This window comes from Leucoraja erinacea, chromosome 2, assembly GCF_028641065.1.
Source record: "Leucoraja erinacea ecotype New England chromosome 2, Leri_hhj_1, whole genome shotgun sequence".
NCBI lineage: Eukaryota > Metazoa > Chordata > Chondrichthyes > Rajiformes > Rajidae > Leucoraja > Leucoraja erinaceus.
In genome coordinates this window covers 65,935,805-65,956,515 of record NC_073378.1, presented here as the reverse complement: position 1 = coordinate 65,956,515, position 20,711 = coordinate 65,935,805, and the positions used below count along the sequence as shown (strand labels likewise).

Here is a 20,711-nt window from a genome sequence, read left to right as displayed (position 1 = left end):
TACGCGGTCGGGCCGCATTAGTAGATCGCCTGATATGTATGGTCAATGTGTTTAATTCTTATGACATGTGTGCTCACTATACTCACTCTTTAGGGGGAAGGATATAGATTGGTTTATGCATGACAACCAATCATAATAGACTAGCATCACTTACCCCACCTTACTGTACCATTTATATTAACACCCACTTCCTCTACTGCTCAGTTCTGGAAGCAGTCAGGATGCTCTGACAACTAACAACCTACTGTACTGCTATAGCTTGCGTAAAGATTAAAGATGATCTTGGATTATACGTTGTGTGACTCGCATCTTTTTTTAAATTCTACATTTCAATATTTTCAGAAGACCATCAGGCTGTTCCTTGAGCAGGTCTTATTCTCACCATCACATTGTCTAGTCAAGGCACATTGGCTACTCTACCTTGAGGAACATCAGCAATGCTGGGAACAATACAACCAGAACGATTAATGTGGGGCAAGCTATTGAGATGAGCAGAAAGCATTGATGGGGATCAGCACGATCGTTTCCAACAATGCATAGTTGGTAGAACCATTACTTTACAGCACCAGAGACCCGGGAGCAATCCTGACCTCAAGTGATGCGTCTATGGAATTTGCACATTTTCTGTCTCACTTTTCGGATTCATTCCAGTGCCCCAGTTTTCTCCAATTACCCAAAGAAGTGAAGGTTGGTAGGTTAATTTGCCAATGGTGTTTGGTGAGTGATAGAATTTGAGGGAAATGATGAGAATGTTGGGCAAATATTAAAAAAAAACAAATTATCTTGAATTAATGTAAATGGGTGGTTGATACTTGGTGCAGATGTGATGGGCTGAAGGACTTGTTTATATCTGGAAAATGAGTATCATGAATGGCACTATCATCCTCTGGCATAGTTTGTAATTTTACAATAAGCAAAATCTAAGTTCTGATTGTAATGCTCTTGCTCCATTTGTCTTGATTGGAAATCATTGGGTGCAAAGATCGTCTACCTTACACTCATTTTTTTAAAGATGCTTCTCATCTTGCTTCTACCCAATGTAAAATGTGCCCCCTCCCTAAAGTTGTTAGCTTTCATCCTCAATGATTTGATTCAGATTCAGATCAGATTCAATTTAATTGTCATTGTCAGTGTACAGTACAGAGACAACGAAATGCATTAATATTGACATCTTCCTACCAAGATCTGTCTGTTGTAGAAACAAGGAACTGAAGATGCTGGTTCACAAAATCCATATTCTCCAGGAATGCTGCCTGACCCATTGAGTTATTCCAGCACTTTTTGTCTTTTATCAGCCTGTCTATTCCTTTCTAGATATTAGGCGTGTTTTAAGCGGGTGACCCTGCTGCTGCGAGCGGGTGGATGACCGGGTGGAAGCAGAGGGGTGGCCGATCGTGGCTTCTGTGACGGGAAGACATTACTCACTGTGCCAGGAAGAGAGAGAGAAAGGGAAAGAGGGAACTTGACCCGCCTGCTGCTGCGAGCGGGCGGACAGTCAGAAGCAGCAGAGGGCTGGCCGATCGAGAGAAGGGGGGGGGGGACGAAGAAGGGGAGGGGGGAGAGAGGGGGAGAGGGCAGAGTAGGGGTGAAGTGGGGGTGAAGGGGAGAGGGGAGGGGGAGCGGAAGGAGAGGATGGGGAGAGAGGTGAAGTGGGGGGGAGGGGCGGGCGCAAATTGGAGTCCAGCAGCGGGAGGCGTGGTACGAGGCTTGGAGGCATACTGGAGGCAGGTGGGCCTGGATTGGTCGGCATGTGGGCATTGTGACGTCGCAGCTGCTAAGAGCCGTTTAGATCTTAAAAATTGAGTGAGTGGGGGGGGGGGGGGGTGTGGGGGGAAAGGATTTTATTAAGAAATGTGTACATAAAAATGTCTAAATGTAATGAGGAGTGTATTTGCGAATGTAAAAGTGAGATCGCTAGCGAAATGGAAAAAATCTCGGAGTTTTTGCGTGTGGTTTTGGTGGACCAAGGAATCAAAGGCCAAAAATCTAATCTGAAAATCTAACCTGACAAACAAATAAAAACACACACACACAGAGTTTTAAAAGTGTATAGATAAATTGATACATAAATCGAGAAAAAGAGAAAAAAAGGAAAGAATGAACAAAAAGAAGCAAGATGCAAAAAAGAGAAAAGAAAAGACCCCTGAACTGCCTAAGCAGTGTGAGAAGAAACAAGAGAAAGAAGAAAGGAAAACAGAGATATGCCCCACTGTCCTTCCCCCACCCCCGCTCGCCCATCCGAAGCATCGGTTTTACATTTGTGTTCAACCATTCTGTTGTAGAAGAAATTCAGTGAAAGGAGACCATGTATTGGAAAATTGGTGTACTTTATCAGACAAAGCAAGCCTATTTGTTTCTAAATGTAGTGTCTCAGACATTTCAGTGATCCACATCCTCACTGTAGGACTCTTTCTAATTTTCATAGGGTGGCACAGTCGTAGAGTTGCGGCCTTACAGCGCCAGAGATCCGGGTTCAATCCTGACCAGAGGGGCTGTCCTTATGGAGTTTGTACGATCTCACTGTGACCTGTCTGGGTTTTCTCCGGGTGCTCTGCTTTCCTCGCACACTCCAAAGACATAAAAGTTTGCAGGCTTGGTAAAATTGTAAATTGTCCCAAGTTTGTGTAGGATGGTGTTAGTGTGCGGGGATCGCCGGTGGGCGCAGACTTAGTGGGCCGAAGGGCTTGTTTCTGCGCTGTATCTTTAAAATAAACTAAACTAAATCAGCCATTTAAATATCGCTTAAGTGTATGTTAAATCGTCATCTCCATTTCCAGCAGAAATATCAGCCATTGGGAAATTGAACCCTGACTTGACTCAGTCAGTATACGCCATTTCTCTGCCATCATTTATGCAAGTGATAATGTCATCAATGTGTGTTGTATTCATTATTATCTTTCTGGCATAAATGTAATCACAAGCTCACAAGATAAGATCTTATTTTTCACTCATGAAGGAACAACTCACACAGCACCTCAGGAACAATTTGTGATTGGGACATTCTTTAATTAACATTGATACCACCAATCATTTACATGTGCGGCACTTATCCAGAAGTAGCATTGACTAGCCTGTGATATCAATACACACTGCTGCAGTCAATGGCCTTGCTAATCCTGATGTAATCCAATATAATCCAGCTATCAGTGCAGGGGCTTTGGGCAGACTGCTGGGAAGTCTCCATGAAGAGCTTGGAGCAGTATTTTCTTCCCCTTCTGCACCCATAGTTTGCATCATTTCTACAACAGCTTTTTTTTTGCTGTTTGAGTGTGGCTTGTAGCGGCACCAAACGTGGTGAACAAATGGGTTACTTTATTCAGGCATAAAGGTTCGTCATACATGCACGTTGGTCCTCTAACATAAAGTTGTTGTTGCTGCTGCGAGGCTGTTGCCTCGTGGGCTCGAGCTGAGCCCCTGCTGAGGTAGAAGGACACTCACCCCTAGAGAGAAACATAGAAACATAGAAATTAGGTGCAGGAGTAGGCCATTCGGCCCTTCGAGCCTGCACCGCCATTCAATATGATCATGGCTGATCATCCAACTCAGTATCCCGTACCTGCCTTCTCTCCATACCCTCTGATCCCCTTAGCCACAAGGGCCACATCTAACGCCCTCTTAAATATAGCCAATGAACTGGCCTCAACTACCCTCTGTGGCAGAGAGTTCCAGAGATTCACCACTCTGTGTGAAAAAAGTTCTTCTCATCTCAGTTTTAAAGGATTTCCCCCTTATCCTTAAGCTGTGACCCCTTGTCCTGGACTTCCCCAAGAGAGCAGGTCAGCTCGAAGTGAGAGTGGGTTATCCCTGGGTTTGTTATATATCCCAGGACACAACCCTGTAACCCGTGACAACTCCTCCCTGCCATTGCCCAGTCACGTGACCAACTACTTAGGGTTCGTGTAGCTAGTGGCCCAACCACCGGGTGCCGCCACAGGGTTGTGACATGAGAAAGACGTCGGGAGCAATGCAAATACAACAACATGAAACTAATTGTAATATTAAGCTAGGTTATTACAGTGGGAATAAAACCTACAGTGAGCAAACAGCAAAGATACAGCAAAGTCCAAAGTGGTCAGATTAGCTGTGCTTGAAATGTAGGCTGTAGTAACACCGACTGCCCAGGAGTGGCGCTGTAGATGTCGGTCAGGCTGCAGAGATGCCACTCGACCAGAGGTGATGCTGTTGAGGTGATGCTGTTGACAGCGGTCAGCAGGACGAGCGTCGCTTCTGGCCGGCTGCTGCGGCCATTTTTATCGTCGCTGCGGCGGCCATGTGGCAGTAGGCCGCAGTGGCCATTTTGGCAGCTGGTATCGATGGGCCTCGCCCCATCGCTGCAGGTAGGGATTCCACCCACCGTCGCCGTTGGAGTCCAACTGCGCTGCCGCGCACTCGGTGGAGGCTGAAAGCTGCTGGGGAATCCATCGCAGGACCGCCGACGCACAACCGGCCAAGGCTCCAGCCCAATGCTGGGCCGACTGGACAGGCAGCCAGCGCCCAGGGATGATCGGGGTCCACGCCGGTGAGGAGCAGAAGGACGTCTTCGGGCAGCCACCCCAGGTAGGCCCGCTCATTCAGGAGGCTAGGAATTGAGCAGCGGCTGGCGGAGTGTTGGGAAACTGATGGCTGGTGGTCGATGGGCGGCGGTGCCGGTGATGCTGGAGGCGTGGGGCTGATGCTGGTGGGGGAGTGGTGGCAGCCGCGGCCTCTTTGGTCCGGTGGGCAGCACCTGGAGGGGCAGCAACAGTAGCTACGGCCTCTCAACCCCAGTGGTCGGCTCCGGGTGGGTCATGTGGGAGAGAAAGCAAGGGCCGAGGCTGCTGTGCCGCCATCTGCTGCAGTGGGCCTGGAAAGTGGGCAGGCGACCCAGGCAGCCTGCGATCGGCTAGAACAGGCATAAGCGGGAGTGGCCTGACTGCAGCGGTGGTGCCCTAAGGCACGTTACTGGTGGGAGGCGAGCGACCGACAGAGGCGGTGGGGCCCAAAGGCATGTTACTGGCGGGAGGTGAGCGAGCGACAGAGGTGGTGGGGCCCAGGGAGGCATGCGTAATTCGTAATGCATGCACGTTGGTCCTCTAACATAAAGTTGTTGTTGCTGCTGCTGCGAGGCTGTTGCCTCGTGAGCCCCTGCTGTGATGGAAGGACTCTCACACCTCGAGAGAAGAGAGCTGGTCAGCTCGAATTAAAAGAGCGAGGGGGTTCTCCCAAGGTTTGTTTTATATCCCAGGACACACCCCTGTACCCCGTGACAACTCCTCCCTGCCATTGCCCAGTCACGTGACTGACTGCTGAGGGTTTGTGAAACTAGAGGCCCAGCCACCGGGTGCCACCACAGGCTGCATGCTCAGCTCGTTTTAATACCTCTAAATGGAGCAAGGCCATTATAATGAGTTATTGCAGTGGAGATGCCTCAATTTCACACTTTTTTAGCTAACATCAGGTTGACTTTAATACATTGTGAAAAGCATGATACTTATCAACTGAGGGAAAATCCAATTTCTCGGCATTCTTTCCATTGAATGGTTATCTTTAATTTTTATGTCTTCGAATTTGCACAAAAAGTGAGTTAATTGGTTAGTTAAGATTTATAACCTAATTATAGCCAGTAATTACAGGGGATGATAGTAACCAATGGATTTTTATTATCAACATATCTAAACAGATGTAACTATTGTTTTAAATAGCAACAGATTTTAATTATCATCACAGCATCAGATAAATTCTTAAAATAGCAGTGTGCTGAATAAAGATAGTTGTTAAAGAGGATGCTAGATATAAGAGATTTTGTAATATTTTTATATTTAAATTTGTAATATTTTTTTGTGAGCAGATTACTTGAGTTATTTCCATTTAAAAGAAAGGCAATTTTGTTTTGTGTTCATTTGCTGAGACTGGGATTTTCTGTGTCTCTTTGATGCTAATTAAGGGAAAGGCATGCACAATCTGTTGCCAGTTCATTTACATGGGAGATAGTGAGATGCTGGGGATGTGTTTACTGATTGCTCCTCTGTAAACAACATGAGTTCCAGTGGGTGCCAATGAAATGGTGCTGAGGCTCACAGGCCAGGGAGAGAGTGCATTCAGATCTTTGCCTTCTTCCCAACCACTGCCAAACCACTGCAATCCAATCATCTTTTGTTGGATTTCCCTACAGTAGGTTCTCGTTTTTGGCTGTTCAATAGTTGGTTTTGCACCAAAAACAAAACAAATTAGCTTTTTGAAAGCATAAATCTGGCAGAAGGGATTTAGAGGGAATTTTTTTTAAATCTCGCAATGGTTTTCATTTGAGTTCAAAATTGTAAGCTGCTGTTTGAAATTGCATTATATTTAGCCTTGTGATGACTTTCAGCAGTTGGAAATTTAGCAAAACAGTGGTCACATTGTACATGAGTAGCATTGTGAATATAAATAAGCACTTAAGAGCAGAAGGGAAGAGTACTTTTTGTAGGGTTTTTTCTGCGTCTTTGTGGTGACTCTTTTGTGTACTTTTTCTGCAAAAACAAAGAATTTCACTGAACCTTGGCACATGCCAGTAAAGTATCATCATCATCATTTGCACCTTGAGCAGAGACACAATCATTTCCCCTCCACTGACACTCTCCTCCACCCGTCAGAAATATCCTCTCCCTCAACAACTTTTCTTTTAACTATAAACCTACGGACTCCCACGGTTACCCCATCTTTGACACCTCTCTCCCCTTTCCCAATATCTCTGTCACCAGCAGACTATCGACTGGCCTCTACTGTAAACCCACTGATTCCCACAGATAGCTGGACTACACCTCCCACCCTGCCTCATCTGCTCCCAAGATGAGACTTCCACTCAAGAACATCCAATATGTGCTCTTTCTTTAGTCCTCTTTCCAACACATCATTCTGTGACATTTCTCACCACCAGTCACGTTTTCCAATCCCCACCCCTTTACAGTTTTTACAGAGACCACTCGCTCCCCTACTCCTTGGATCACCCATCCCACCAAAACCACTCCCTCTCCAGGTACTTTCCCCTGCAATTGCAGGAGACATTGCACCTATCTCCACACCTCCTCCCTCACATCCACCCAGGACAGCAGCAGCATTCCAGATGAGACAGAGATTCACATGCACATCCTCTAACCTCATCTGCTGCATTCAGTGTTTGCAATGTGGCCTTTAAACTTGCTAGACCAAGTTTGGACTATGTTAACAGTTTAGCTGAACACTTGAGGTTGTCTTGCCAAGACCTATTGGATCTCTGGCTGCATACCTTTTTAAGTCCCCTTCCCATTCCAATACCAACGTTTCTGTCCTGAGCCTCGCCCATTGCCAGAGTGAGGCCACACTTGGACTGAAGGAACAGCACCTAATATTTTGCCTGGTTAGCTTACAACCCAATGGTATGAACATTGATTACTCCAATTGTAGGTAACTAACCAAATCTAACCCTTCAGTATCCCCCTCCCCCCTCCCCTCACCTGTTCCACATTTTAATATGCACTAATTCCTCCCACTATCCTGCCTCTCTATCCCCTATATCCATACCTCTAACCTCACACTTCTTGCCTCTTCTCTCTTTTTGTCACAGCCTTTTATCTCATTTTCACCTCTGGCCTTTTCTACCCATCTGACAATCAACCCCCTTCACCACTATCCACCTATCACTTACCTGGCTTTGTCACCATGAAGAAGGTTCCTGTCCCAAAACATCACCTATCCATGTCCTCTAGATGCAGCCTTACCTGTTGCCTTCCTCTAGCACTGAGATTTTTGCTGAAGAGTGCAGCACCTGCAGTGTCAACATATAATCTTGGTTCAAAAATAAACCTTTCATAATACCATTTGAATGGGATATGAACCCAAACGTACAAAACCTGAGGCAAGAATGTTTTTGCCTAAGTCACAGCTGCGATTGTGTAATGTTATGGATATATGATTATATGAATGACAACCATAACAGGCTATGACAGCCATAACAGGGAATGCCAGGCTATTATAGACTGGGTATTGAGTAACAAGGAAGGGCTAACTAGCAGTTGTGTCTTGTTGTGTGTGGCCCCTTGGGCAAGAGTGACCATAACATGGTTGAGTTTTTCATTAGGATGGAGAGTGACATTGTTAATTCAGAAACAAGAGTTCTGAACTTAAAGAAAGGTAACTTTGAGGGTATGAGACGTGCATTGGCCAAGATTGACTGGCAGTTGATTCTGAAAGGGTTGACGGTGGATATGCAATGGAAGGCATTTAAAGACTGCATGGATGAACTACAACAATTGTTCATCCCAGTTTGGCAAAAGAATAAATCAGGGAAGGTAGTGCATCCATGGATAACAAGGGAAATCAGGGACAGTATCAAAACAAAAGATGAAGCATACAAATTAGCCAGAAAAAGCAGTCTACCAGAGGACAGGGAGAAATTCAGAGTCCAGCAGTGGAGGGCAAAAGGCTTAATTAGGAAAGGGAAAAGAGATTATGAAAGAAAACTGGCAGGGAACATAAAAACTGAATGCAAAAGTTTTTATAGATATGTGAAGAGAAAAAGATTACTTAAAACAAATGTAGGTCCCTTGCAGTCAGAAACAGGTGAATTGATCATGGGGAACAAGGACATGGCAGACCAATTGAATAACTACTTTGGTTCTGTCTTCACTAAGGAAGATAAATAATCTGCCGGAAATAGCAGGGGACCGGGGGTCAAATGAGATGGAGGAACTGAGTGAAATCCAGATTAGCCGGGAAGTGGTGTTAGGTATATTGAATGGATTAAAGGCCGATAAATCCCCAGGGCCAGATAGGCTGCATCCCAGAGTACTTAAGGAAGTAGCCGCAGAAATAGTGGATGCATTAGTGATAATTTTTCAAATCTCTTTAGATTCTGGAGTAGTTCCTGAGGATTGGAGGGTAGCTAATGTAACCCCACTTTTTAAAAAGGGACGGAGAGAGAAAACGGCGAATTACAGACCAGTTAGTCTAACATCGGTAGTGGGGAAACTGCTAGAGTCAGTTATTAAAGATGGGATAGCAGCACATTTGAAAAGTGGTGATAGGGCAAAGTCAGCATGGATTTATGAAAGGTAAATCATGTCTGACGAATCTTATAGAATTTTTCGAGTATGTAACTAGTAGAGTGGATAAGGGAGAACCAATGGATGTGTTATATCTGGACTCGGTTTGTTATATCTGAACTCGGAAGCACATGGTATTGGGGGTTCAGTATTGATGTGGATAGAGAACTGGCTGGCAGACAGGAAGCAAAGACTAGGAGTAAATGGGTCCTTTTCAGAATGGCAGGCAGTGACTTGCCTGATGGCGACTCTCTGCCGCCCCTGCTGGTGGGAGGGGGGAGGGACTATAAAATGCGAAAGTGTTGTGCCTCACTCAGTCTCTGTAAGATGGTGGAAGTGAGAGGGTCATGTCTCTCTGAGCTGTGAATAACACTGAACACATGTCTACTCAACTGTAAGTGCCCTTAATGTGGTTTGAAAATGAAAATGTGTTTGCTTTGAAATGCTGCACTGCAAATGATTGTTGGTGGTGGTAACTGCTTTGAAATGCTGCACTGCAAATGGTTGTTGGTGGTGGTAACTGCTTTGAAATGCTGCACTGCAAATGGTTGTTGGTGGTGGTAACTGCACAATTTCCTGTTCATTTAAATTTCAATCATTTAAAGTTGTAAACACAAGGATCTGCAGATGCTCCTTTGCATAAAAACCATGAAGTATTGAAGTATCTTATTTGGGCAGACAACATGTCTGGAGAACATGGATAGGCGACTATTCGGGTCAGAGTGAAGAAGGGCTCCGACACGAAAGATTACTTTTCCATGATCTCAGATACTGTCGGACCCGCTGAATTACTCCAAGTTTTGGGGTCTTTTTTTGCAAAAAGGAAACTCATTTTCATTTAGTTTAGTTTATTATTGCATGTACTGAGGAACAGTAAAATTCTTTTTTGTTGCATGCTATCCAGTCAGCCAAATTCAACATGTCCACAGTGTTGAAATACAGGATAAAGGTATTAACATTTAGTGCAAGATATAGTTCAGTAAAGTCCAATTAAAGATAGTCTGAGGATCACCAATGAAGTTGATGGGAGATCAAGACCACTCTTTTATTAGTGATTGATACGCCTGATATCAGCTGGGAAGAAACTGCCCCTGAGGGTTGCATTTTCACATTTCTGCCCCACTTGCCTGATGGCGAGGTGAGAATAGACAATAGATGCAGGAGTAGGCCATTCAGCCCATCGATCCAGCGCCGCCATTCAATGTGATCATGGCTGATCATTCCCAATCAGTACCCTGTTCCTGCCTTCTCCCCTTATCCCCTGACTCCATTATCTTTAAGAGCCCTATCTAGCTCTCTCTTGAAAGTATCCAGAGAACCTGCCTCCACCACCCTCTGAGGCAGAGAATTCCACAGACTCACAACTGTGTGAAAAAATGTTTCCTCATCTCCATTCTAAATGGTTTACCCCTTATTCTTAAACTGTAGCCCCTAGTTCTGGACTCCCACAACATCCGGAACAAGTTTCCTACCTCTAGCATGTCGAAAACCTTTACAATCTTATATGTTTCAATAAGATCCCCTCACATCCTTCTAAATTCCAGAGTATACAAGGCCAGCCACTCCATTCTCTCAGCATACGACAGTCCTGTCATCCCAGGAATTAACTGTGTAAACCTACACTGCACTCCCTCAATAGCAAGAATGTCCTTCCTCAAATTAGGGGGCAAAAACTGCACACAATACTCCAGGTTGTGGAGTATTGCTACCTGTCTCACTAGGGCCCAGTGCAACTGCAGAAGGACCTCGTTGCTCCTATACTCAACTCCTCTTATCATGAAAGCTAACACACCATTCACTTTCTTCACTGCCTGCTGTACCTGCATGTTTCATTGACTGATGAACAAGGACCCCCAGATTTTGTTGTACCTCCACTTTTCCCAACTTGACAGTATTAAAGGAAATAATCTGCTTTACTGTTTTTGCTACCAAAGTGGATAACCTCACATTTATCCACATTAAACTGCAACTGCCATGCATCTGCCCACTCACCCAACCTGTCCAAGTCACCCTGCATTCTCATTGCATTGGATTGGATTGGATTCAATTTATTGTCATTGTCTCAATTAAGAGACAACAAAATGCTATTTTCTTTACAGTCATACAAATAAATAATTTTAAAAAGCACAAAAAACAGAAGTCTACGACACAACATCCCCACAGCGGCACCAAAGTTCCCCACTGTGAGGGAAGGAACCAAAGTCCAGTCAACCTCCTCGCTGATCTTCCCAGATGTTCACCCAAGGTCGGGGCCTCTCGAGCACCCGTAGTCGCCGCTATGGGTGGCCCGATGTTCAGGCCCTCTCGCCGGGAATGATGGAACCCCAACGTCGAATGGGAGAACATCCTCAGTGACCCGGTCCTCTAATTCGGCCACCTCCCACCGGAGTCCGCGGCTCCCGTGGTCCACAGGCCGAGCTGGGTGGAGATTCACGCTGGCGACCCCCGACAAAGGTCGCAGGACTCCGCGATGTTGGTCAGCGCCGCCCGCGTTGGGAGCTCCGCGAACCACAGCTCCATGATGTCGATGCAGCAGGTCCAAAACTCCGGAGCACCAAACGGCGATCTCAGGTGAGGCATCGCCCGCTCTGCGATGTATCCAGCGCTGCGCCGCCATTGCTGGAGCTCTGGTCGGTCCTGGCAGGAAAGGCCACGCCAATCCAGTAGGTAGGCCACGGGGGGTGGGGGGGCGAGGACGCGACTCGAATAATAGTCGCGTCCTCTCCAGGAAGCGACTGAAGAACGGTTTCCCCCTTATCTAACCCTCTTCCCCCACCACATTAAAAAAACAAACAAAAAAAAACACACACTCCTCCTCACAGCATCCTCCTCACACTTCACATTGCAACCCAGCTTTGTTTCATCTGCAAATTTGCTAATGTTGCTTTGAATCACTTCATCTAAATCATTGATGTGTATTGTAAATAGCTGCGGTTCCAGCACGGAGCCTTGCGGTACCCCACTAGTCACTGCCTGCCATTCTGAAAGGGACCCATTAATCCCTACTCTTTGTTTCCTGTCTGCCAACCAATTTTCAATTCATGTTAGCACTCTGGGGCTCTTGTGGCTGAAGGGATCAGGGGGTATGGAGAGAAGGCAGGTACAGGCTACTGAGTTGGATGATCAGACATGATCATATTGAATGGCGGTGCAAGCACGAACGGCTGAATGGCCTACTCCTGCACCTATGTTTCTATGTTTCTACCCCCAATACCATGTGCCATAATTTTGCCCATCAATCTCCTATGTGGGACCTTATCGAATGCTTTCTGAAGGTCCAGGTTCACTATCATCCACTGGCTCTCCTTTGTCCATTTTCCTAGTTACATCCTCAAAAAATTCCAGAAGATTAGTCAAGCATAATTTCCCCTTAGTAAATCCATGCTGACTCGGACTGATCATGTTACTGCTATCCATATGTGCCACCGTTTCCTTTTTTATGATTGACTCCAGCATCTTCCCCACCACCGATGTCAGGCTAACTGGTCTATAATTCCCTGTTTTCTCCCTCCCGACTTTCTTAAAAAAATGGATAACCTCACAACACCATTTCCTGCCTAATGTGGATTTCCTTCAGTTCCTCCGTCACCCCAGATTCTCTGGTCATTACTATATCAGGAACATTGTTTGTGTCCTCCTGAGTGAAGATGGATCCAAAGTACATGTTCAACTCATCTGCCATTTCCTTATTCACCATAATAATTTCACCTTTTTTAGTCTTCAAGGGTCCAACTTTGGTCTTAACTAATTTTTTCCTCTTCCCATACCTAAAGAAGCTTTTACTATCCTCCTTATATTCTTGGCTAGCTTACCTTTGTTCCTCAGCTTTTCTCCCTATATTGTCTTTTTAGTTATCTTCTGTTGTTCTTTAAACATTACCCAATCCTCTTGCTTCCCGCTCATCTTTGCTACGTTGTACTTCTCTTTTATTTTTAAACTGTTCCTGACGTCCATTGTCTTCCACGGTCACCCCTTACTCTCCTTGGAATCTTTCTTCCTCTTTGGAACAAACTGATCCTGCACCTTCTGTATTATTCCCAGAAATACCTGCCATTGTTGTTCCACTGTCAGGGTATCTTTCCTGTCAATTTTGGCCTGCTCGTCCCTCATGGCTCCATAGTCACCTTTTATTCAACTGACACTTCCGATTTACTCTTGTCCCTCTCAAATTGTAGATTAAAACTTACCATATTATGGTCACTACCTCCTAATGGCTCCTTAACCTCAAATTCCCTTATCAAATCCGGTTCATTACATAACACAAAATCCAGAATTGCCTTCTCACTGGTAGGCTCCAATACAAGCTGCTCTAAGCATCCATCACGGAGGCACTCCACAAACTCCCTTTGAAGAGAGAGTGACTGGGGTGTGACCCGTACTTGATTAAGCTGGTGATCTTGTCAAGGCAGTGTAAAGTGTTGATGGAGTTAATTGAAGGGAGTTGGTTTGTGTGATGGTCTTGGCTACGTTCACAATACTGCCTAGTGACAAGGCCTTTAAAATCTGCTGTATAAATGGTTTATTTATGCCTTGAAGATAATGTACAGAAATTGCATGGTATGCATTCTCTCCCCCCCCCCCCCCCCTCCCCCCCAACTATATATTTATCTAATCTTCTCACCCCAAAATGTTTTTCCAAAACTGCAATGGTCTGATGATTTTCAGTCTATTTTGAAGCCAAACCAGTTTGCTATCAATTATGAATGATGAATAAAGAATGGTGGTGGGGGGAGGGAGGTTGTTTGGTGGCCTGAAATTTGGTTATTTTGGCACTATGGTAAAAAAAATTAATTGGAATTAAAACTTGAGGTCTATTTTGGAGCAACGTGGTGCAACTGTTAGTAGTTCCTGCTTCAACCATTTAATACTAGGACATATTGGCCCAGATAGTTATCCCGTTTGTTGGAACCAAGTGTACACAATAATGCTGGCTTGTTGCACTGCTTTTGAAATTCGTTCCATATGACTTCAGTAGATTAAACTTCAAAGTGTGGATTGACAGGAATGCAGGTTATGAGTTTAAAGGCAATGGAAAATATCTCCATCCCCTCATGTTCCTTTGAATTATAAATATTGACAATATATCAGACTGTAAATTAATCTGTGTTAGTTCACACTTTATAAATATGCTCGTTGCAAAGGTATGACCATTGACCATGGAGAAGAATTTGGTGTTGGCTGCAGTCAATTATAATTCCAGAAGGAAAGCCTTGACATGATACCAAAAGTGATGGTACAGGATAACACTGTTCTTAGGTTCTTTGTTCTACCAGGATTAAATTGAACACAATCTCTGCATTTCTTGGTGAAAAAGGCCTGGATATAGTGAATGTGGACAGGATGTTTCCACTGGTGGGAAAGTCTAGGACCAGAGGCCATAGCCTCAGAAGAAAAGGGATGTATCTTTAGAAAAGAGATGAGGAGGAATTTCTTTAGAGATTGATACATTTGTGATTAGCACGGGTGTCAGGGGGTATGGGAAGAAGGCAGAATAATGGGGTTGAGAGGGAAACATAGATCTGCCATGATTACGTGGTGCAGTAGATTTGATGCTACACCCTAATTCTGCTGCTACAACTTATGAACTTATAAGTTTGATTTCCTTTTAGTTTGATTTAACTCCTGGAATGAAAATTGGAGTTAGAATGTAAGGAAGACAAAACAAGAGGTTAGATTCCACTGGTCTTGGAGAAGTTACGATCATGGATCAGCAGTCCGTAATGCAGCCGATAGCTTGTGCATTGAAACATTTATCTATATTACTAAATCTCTGTTCTTGACCGCTTTTGGCCTTCTGTGCTGCGATTTCTGAGAGAACGCCGCCACCTATGGTCGTCATTTTTGGCCATCTTGCTCAGTCCCCCTCCGCCGCATGTGTGCCGAGGATTTTTCCTGTCGATGAAAAATGACGGAGATATTAATGTTTTTACAAAATTCCCCATTCTCTCTGCTGCCACTGCTGGAGGGAGGTGGAGGGACTATAAAACCAGGAGGTGGTGTGCCTCAATCAGTCTCTCATCAAGATGGAGCTCTGTCAATTAGGCTCTGTCACTCTGAATGACACTGAACAAATTTCTTCACACCTGTGAGTAAGTACCCTTAATGTGGTTTGAAAATGAAAAGATGGTTAGTTTGAAATAAAAAAGCACTGTCTGCATATGGTTGTTTGGGGGGGTTTGGGTTGAAGTAAAAAGGCACTCTCTTTCTCTCTCTCCCTTCTCTCTCTCTCTCCCACTTCTCTCTCTCCCCACTTCTCTCTCTCCCCACCTCTCTCTCTCCCCACCTCTCTCTCCCCCACCTCCCTCTCCCCCCTTCTCTCTCTCCCTATCCCTCTCTCTGTCCCCCCCCCTCTCTCTCCTCTATCTCTCTCTCCCCCCTGTCCTCTCTCCCTTTTTCTCCTCTCTCTCTCTTCCCCCCCCCTCTCTCTCCCCACCTCTCCTCCCCCCTCCCCCCTCTCCTCTCCCCCTCTCCTCTCCTCTCCTCTCCTCTCTCTCTCCCTCTCTCCACCCCCTCTCTCTCCCCGGACCCTCCCCCCCCCTCCCCCCCCCTCCCCCCTCTCTCCTCCTCCCCTCCCCCCCCCCTCTCTGTTCCTCTCCTCACCACCCCCTCCTCTCTCTCCCCCTCCCTCTCTCCCTCCCCCCTCCTCCTCTCCCCCCCCCTCTCCCTCCTCTCTCCCCCCCCCTCCCTCTCCTCCCTCCCTCCCCCTCCTCTCCCTCCTCCCCCCCCCTCCTCTCCCCCCCCTCCTCCCCCCCTCCTCTCCTCCCCCCCCTCTCCCCCCTCTCTCATGCCTCCTCCCCTCCCCTCCATCCCCCTCCCCCTCTCCTCTCCCCTCTCTCTTCCCTCCCCTCTCCAACCCTCTCTCCCTCTCCCCCTCCCTCTCTCTTCCCCTCCTCTCCCCCCTCCCCCCTCCCCCCTCCCCCCCCCCCCACCCCCCTCTCTCCTCCCCTCCCCTCTCCCCCCCCCCCCCCCCACCCCCTACCCCCGTCACCCACCCTTCCTCGTCTCCCCCCTCTCCACCCCCCTCTTGCACCCCCTCTCTCCCCCCCTCACTCTCTCTCGTCTCTCCCCTTCTCTCTCAGTCCTCACTTTCTACCCACACCCCCCCCCCCCCCCCCCCCACCCCCCCCTCTCTAGGTGACTGCAAGTTGGGGGGCGGTAGATAGTGTGGTTATGGGGTAAAAGGAGCAAATTAATAATATTCCCCCCCCCCAAGGGGGTAATTAGCGTGAGTGGGAGGGGGGGGGGGTGGATAGTGTGTGACGCTGCATGTTGCGTCCCTTCCCCCCCCCCCCCCCCCCAACCCCCCCCAACGGGCCTGCACTTTGTCTAGTTAGTTTTTTAAAATCTGCTGAAAAATTCACATTTTTTTTGCTGTATCCACCACTGTAAGAAGTCAACACCCCCCCCCCCCCCCCCCCCCCCACATTATTGCTTGGTAAAAGCTTTTCGCAGTACCTCGGTACACGTGACAATAAACTAAACTAGATTTTTACCGAAACCAATTAACCCATAAACCTGTACTTTGTTGGAGTGTGGGAGGAGTCCATAGCACCCGGGGAAAACATGCCCATTCACAATGAGAACATACAAACTTCGTATAGATATCACACATATCGTAGTCAGAGTCAAATGTTGGTCTCTGGCGCTGTAATTCTACCGCTGTGCCACTGTGCCGCCTTCAGAGTAATACGCAGTGATTTCTGATTAGGTGGCTCGGTGCTGGGGCTCATGATCAACTCAGTATGACCCTGTGAACTGTGGTCAGAGTTGTAGTTATAGTTGTGAATCAGGCTATGCATGGTTCCAACAACTGACTGGTGAATGTGCCTGGCAGTCAGAGGACAGCTGCTTTCAGCAAGGTAGTGACTGGAATATCAGTGGTGAAAAGGTGATAAGTCTATCAAAGTCTATCTTTGAGCTTTGCCACTCAGTTAATGTCAATTTTTGCTTGTTAAAGTTGAACCCTTGTTATTCAAACAATTGTTTTCTTGACAATATTTTATAAAGGAATCCTGTATGGAATGTCAGTTTCAATGCTTCTTGATTCATGACTACACATTACAAATTATGGTTGTGCAGGATAATACTGTTTAAATGATGCTGAGCAATGAAGATATCATGCCAAAATACCACAGGGTGTTAATTTTGTTTTTACTGTTTGCATGATATCCACATGAGAGAAGTCATCTAACAATATAATTCTTCTAATTCATTAGGCATACATGAAAGGAACCCATGGTAAACGTCACAGATGTGTGCTCTGAAGATGTGTTCTGCAAGAGGATGTCACATCTTTGGCAAGATTGACAAGTTCACATTTGTGTATCACTGAGGAGCTTCCTTGACACCTTCTCCAGGATCGTAAGTCACCTGTTCCCTGTCTTCTCAATGGCCCATATCTCTTTATCGGTAACAGTATGCTGACACACCTAATCATTACAAGTCATTTATCTTGAATGAAATACTTCTTATTGTAAACCAGCATCTGCAGTTCCTTGGTTCTGCATTGTATTAATTTACTCGTGATGGAATATCAGAGGATGTTTACAGAGGAACAAGTGGGTTGCCAACTCTTTGGGTCAAGAAAATGATGTTGGAACTTTATTTATACATTTAGTCCAACTAATGTGAAGCCCACTCTGATTCTGTGCTATACCTGATTAGGTATCAAAAGAAAGAGCAAATATGTTTTGCACAATGCCTATGTAGACAGTGACTCTTACTGTTTGTGGCGACAGGCCCACAGGCCAATTCACTAGATGTTTTCAAGAGGGAGTTAGATATATCTCTTGGGGCTAACGGAATCAAGGGATATGGGGAGAAAGAAGGAACAGGGTACTGATTTTGGATGATCAGCCATGATCATATTGAATGGCTCGAAGGGCTGAATGGCATACTCCTGCACCTATTTTCTACGTTTCTCTGTTTCTGAGAAAGATGTATACGTGGTTGAGTTGATGAATGGAGCACGGATTCATAATTTTGGACCATTTGGATCTCTTCTGGGGTAGAGGTGACCAGTGTAAGAGGGATGGGTAGTTTCTGAATGGGAAAGATCAATGTCCTGCCGGGAAAGGTTTGCTGGTGTTACTTAGGTTTTAAACTACATTGGCAGGGAGACGGGATCCATTGTAGGATTGAGGCGTGATAAAAGTGGGGGTAAAAGAGAAGGGGAAGTTGCTTTATTTATTTAGCAGAAATGTTGCAGCAGTAGTCTGAGATGACATTGCTGATGGTTCATCCAGTGAGGCTATATGGGTGCACCTGAGAAATAAAAAGGGGATGATCACCTTGTTGGGAGTGTACTAAATCCTCAGTCAATCGGAAATATAGGAACAAATATATCAGGAGATTGCAGACAGCTACAAGACTAATAAGGTTGGCAAGGCAAGGGATTTTAACTGTTGTGATTTTAGTTTTTAAGTTTCAGATTAACAGCGCGGAAACAGGCCCTTCGGCCCACCGAGTTCACACCGATCAGCGATCCCTGCACATTAACGCTATCCTATATACAGATTAGGGACAATGTTTACACATGCAAAACCAAATAACCTACAAACATATAGATCTGGATTGTGGGTGAAAAAGATCTCAGAGAAAACCCAAGCGGTCACAGGGAGAACGTACAAACTCTGTACAGACAGCGCTCGCAGTCGGGATCAAACCAGGAGTGCTGCAAGCGCTGTAAGGCAGCAACTCTACCGCTGTGCCGTCGTGCTGCCCTCTATCTCTTGACGATTCGTATAGTTCTGTCAGGACTATTGCAATTTCATCTCTGAGCTTGGATGTATCAGGGCCAAGACATTTATGCACCTTCATTTGGCTTGGTTAAGTGTACATTGTCCCTAGTGTGTGTAGGATAGTGTTAATGTGCAGGGATCGTTGGTCGGTGCGGACACGGTGGGCTGAAGGGTCTGTTTCTGCACTGTATCTCTAAGCTAAACTAAAGATAAGGGTGACGTGCTGGAAGACTGGACAGGATAGGCTTCCCATATGTTGCTAAGTGGTATTCCCATCAAATGTCCAGGTGCAAAAAAAACAGATTATAGTGTTCCTGTTGATTCTCCATGGGCAGGACATTATTCATGTTATTTACTCATGCGTGGGATTACATTTCTACTTTTGCATGTAAGAAATTCCATCAAATTTTGTTGAAACAAATTGTGCTGAATCGTGTTAAAGCACTCAACAGTTTGGAGAGTGTAAATTCCCTTGTTCTCTCAAGCTATCTTCTACTTCAGCTGTCTCTTGGGAGATGGTGTGAACTTTGCAAGTTTTGAACCTCAACTTTTGAATAGTTGCGCCAACACACAATTCCTCTCAATTTTTGGACTCTGCTGTCTTTCCCTTTCGTGTATTGGTTTCTGGAAGAAATTATGTCATTTTGATTCCCCTTGGACTTCCTAAAATAGCTGCACAGCACCATGAATATATACCAGGTATCTTTTTATATGAGTCTCAGGAAACTAAGCCCTAAAGACATGCAACCTTTCTAAGTGGAAATTGTTAATTCCATGTAATTTATTGTGCAATAATAAAATAGTCAATAATTCAAGTAGCTTCTGAGGAAAGGGGAGTGGTCCCCATTTTTGACTGTCTGATTTGGACAGGATTTACCATGTAGACTTTTATGATTCTCAGGAAGCTAAGCCCTAAAAATATATAACATAGTTGTGACAGTGAGCATTGTTTCAAATTACTGTTCCACAGTTAATAGAGCATTAAATATTTGGAATTTAAGACAGAAAAGTTGAAGACTGCAGTTCAGGAATGTGAGAAGGACCTGTAAACTGACAGCAACAGGATTTTCTTCATTTTCAAGCTTTTCAGCATTTTTCATTTGCCCAGAATCCAGAATATTAAACAATTCAACAATCACAATAATTAAATGCTGGAAGGATCAAAATGATCCTTTTTGGTTCCTGTTGCCTGATCTATTCCCTGGCCTCTGACTAAATTTCTCTACTTTCCCATTGCCTGAGTGATTTTATTCACCTTCTCCACACTCCATTGAGACTCCATTGATCTCCACTCAAAGTCATAGAATCGTACAGTGTGGAAACGGGTCCCTTGGCCCAACTTGCCCACCCTGACCAACATGTCCTATTTCCAATAGTTCCACCAGGGCAGCATGATGGCGCATCGGTAGAATTGCTGCCTTGCATCGCTTGCAGTGCTGGATCCTGACTCCAGGTGCTGTCTCTACGGAGTTTGTACGTTCTCCCTGTGACCTGCGTGGGTTTTTCAGAGATCTTTGCTTTCCTCCCACACTCCAAAGGCGTGCAAGTATGTAGTTTAATTGGCATGGTGTATGTATAAAATTGTCCCTAGCGTGTGTGTAGGATAGTGTTAAATTGTTGGTCAGCGTGGACTCGGTGCGCCAAAGGGCCTGTTTCCATGCTGTACCTCTAACAAAAAACCTGCGTTTGGCCCATATCCCCTTAAACCAATGTTTCCTAAACATTGTGATAGTACCTGCCTCAACTACCTCTTCCAGCAGTTCATTTCATATTCCCCACCACTCTCTGTGTGAAAATGTTACCCCTCAAGTTCCCATTAAAACTTTCCCCCTCACCTTAAACTTATGTTCTCTGGTTCTCGATTCCCCTAAGAACGCACTGTCTGCTTTGCAACATCATGGCACTGCTTCAAGTGAGCTCATCCATACCTGAA

The 20,711-nt window shown here is 45.5% G+C and overlaps 1 protein-coding gene across 1 annotated transcript in view; it reads left to right on the top strand.

Moving 5' to 3' along the window:
* The window catches only part of LOC129710935 (cadherin-18-like), a 757,826-nt gene that overhangs the window by 191,032 nt on the left and 546,083 nt on the right, over window positions 1-20,711 (top strand). Inside the window, exon 2 of the mRNA XM_055658245.1 lies at window positions 17,255-17,399. The gene's annotated coding sequence lies outside the window, so the exon portion shown is untranslated. The remainder of the gene's footprint in view (window positions 1-17,254; window positions 17,400-20,711) is intronic.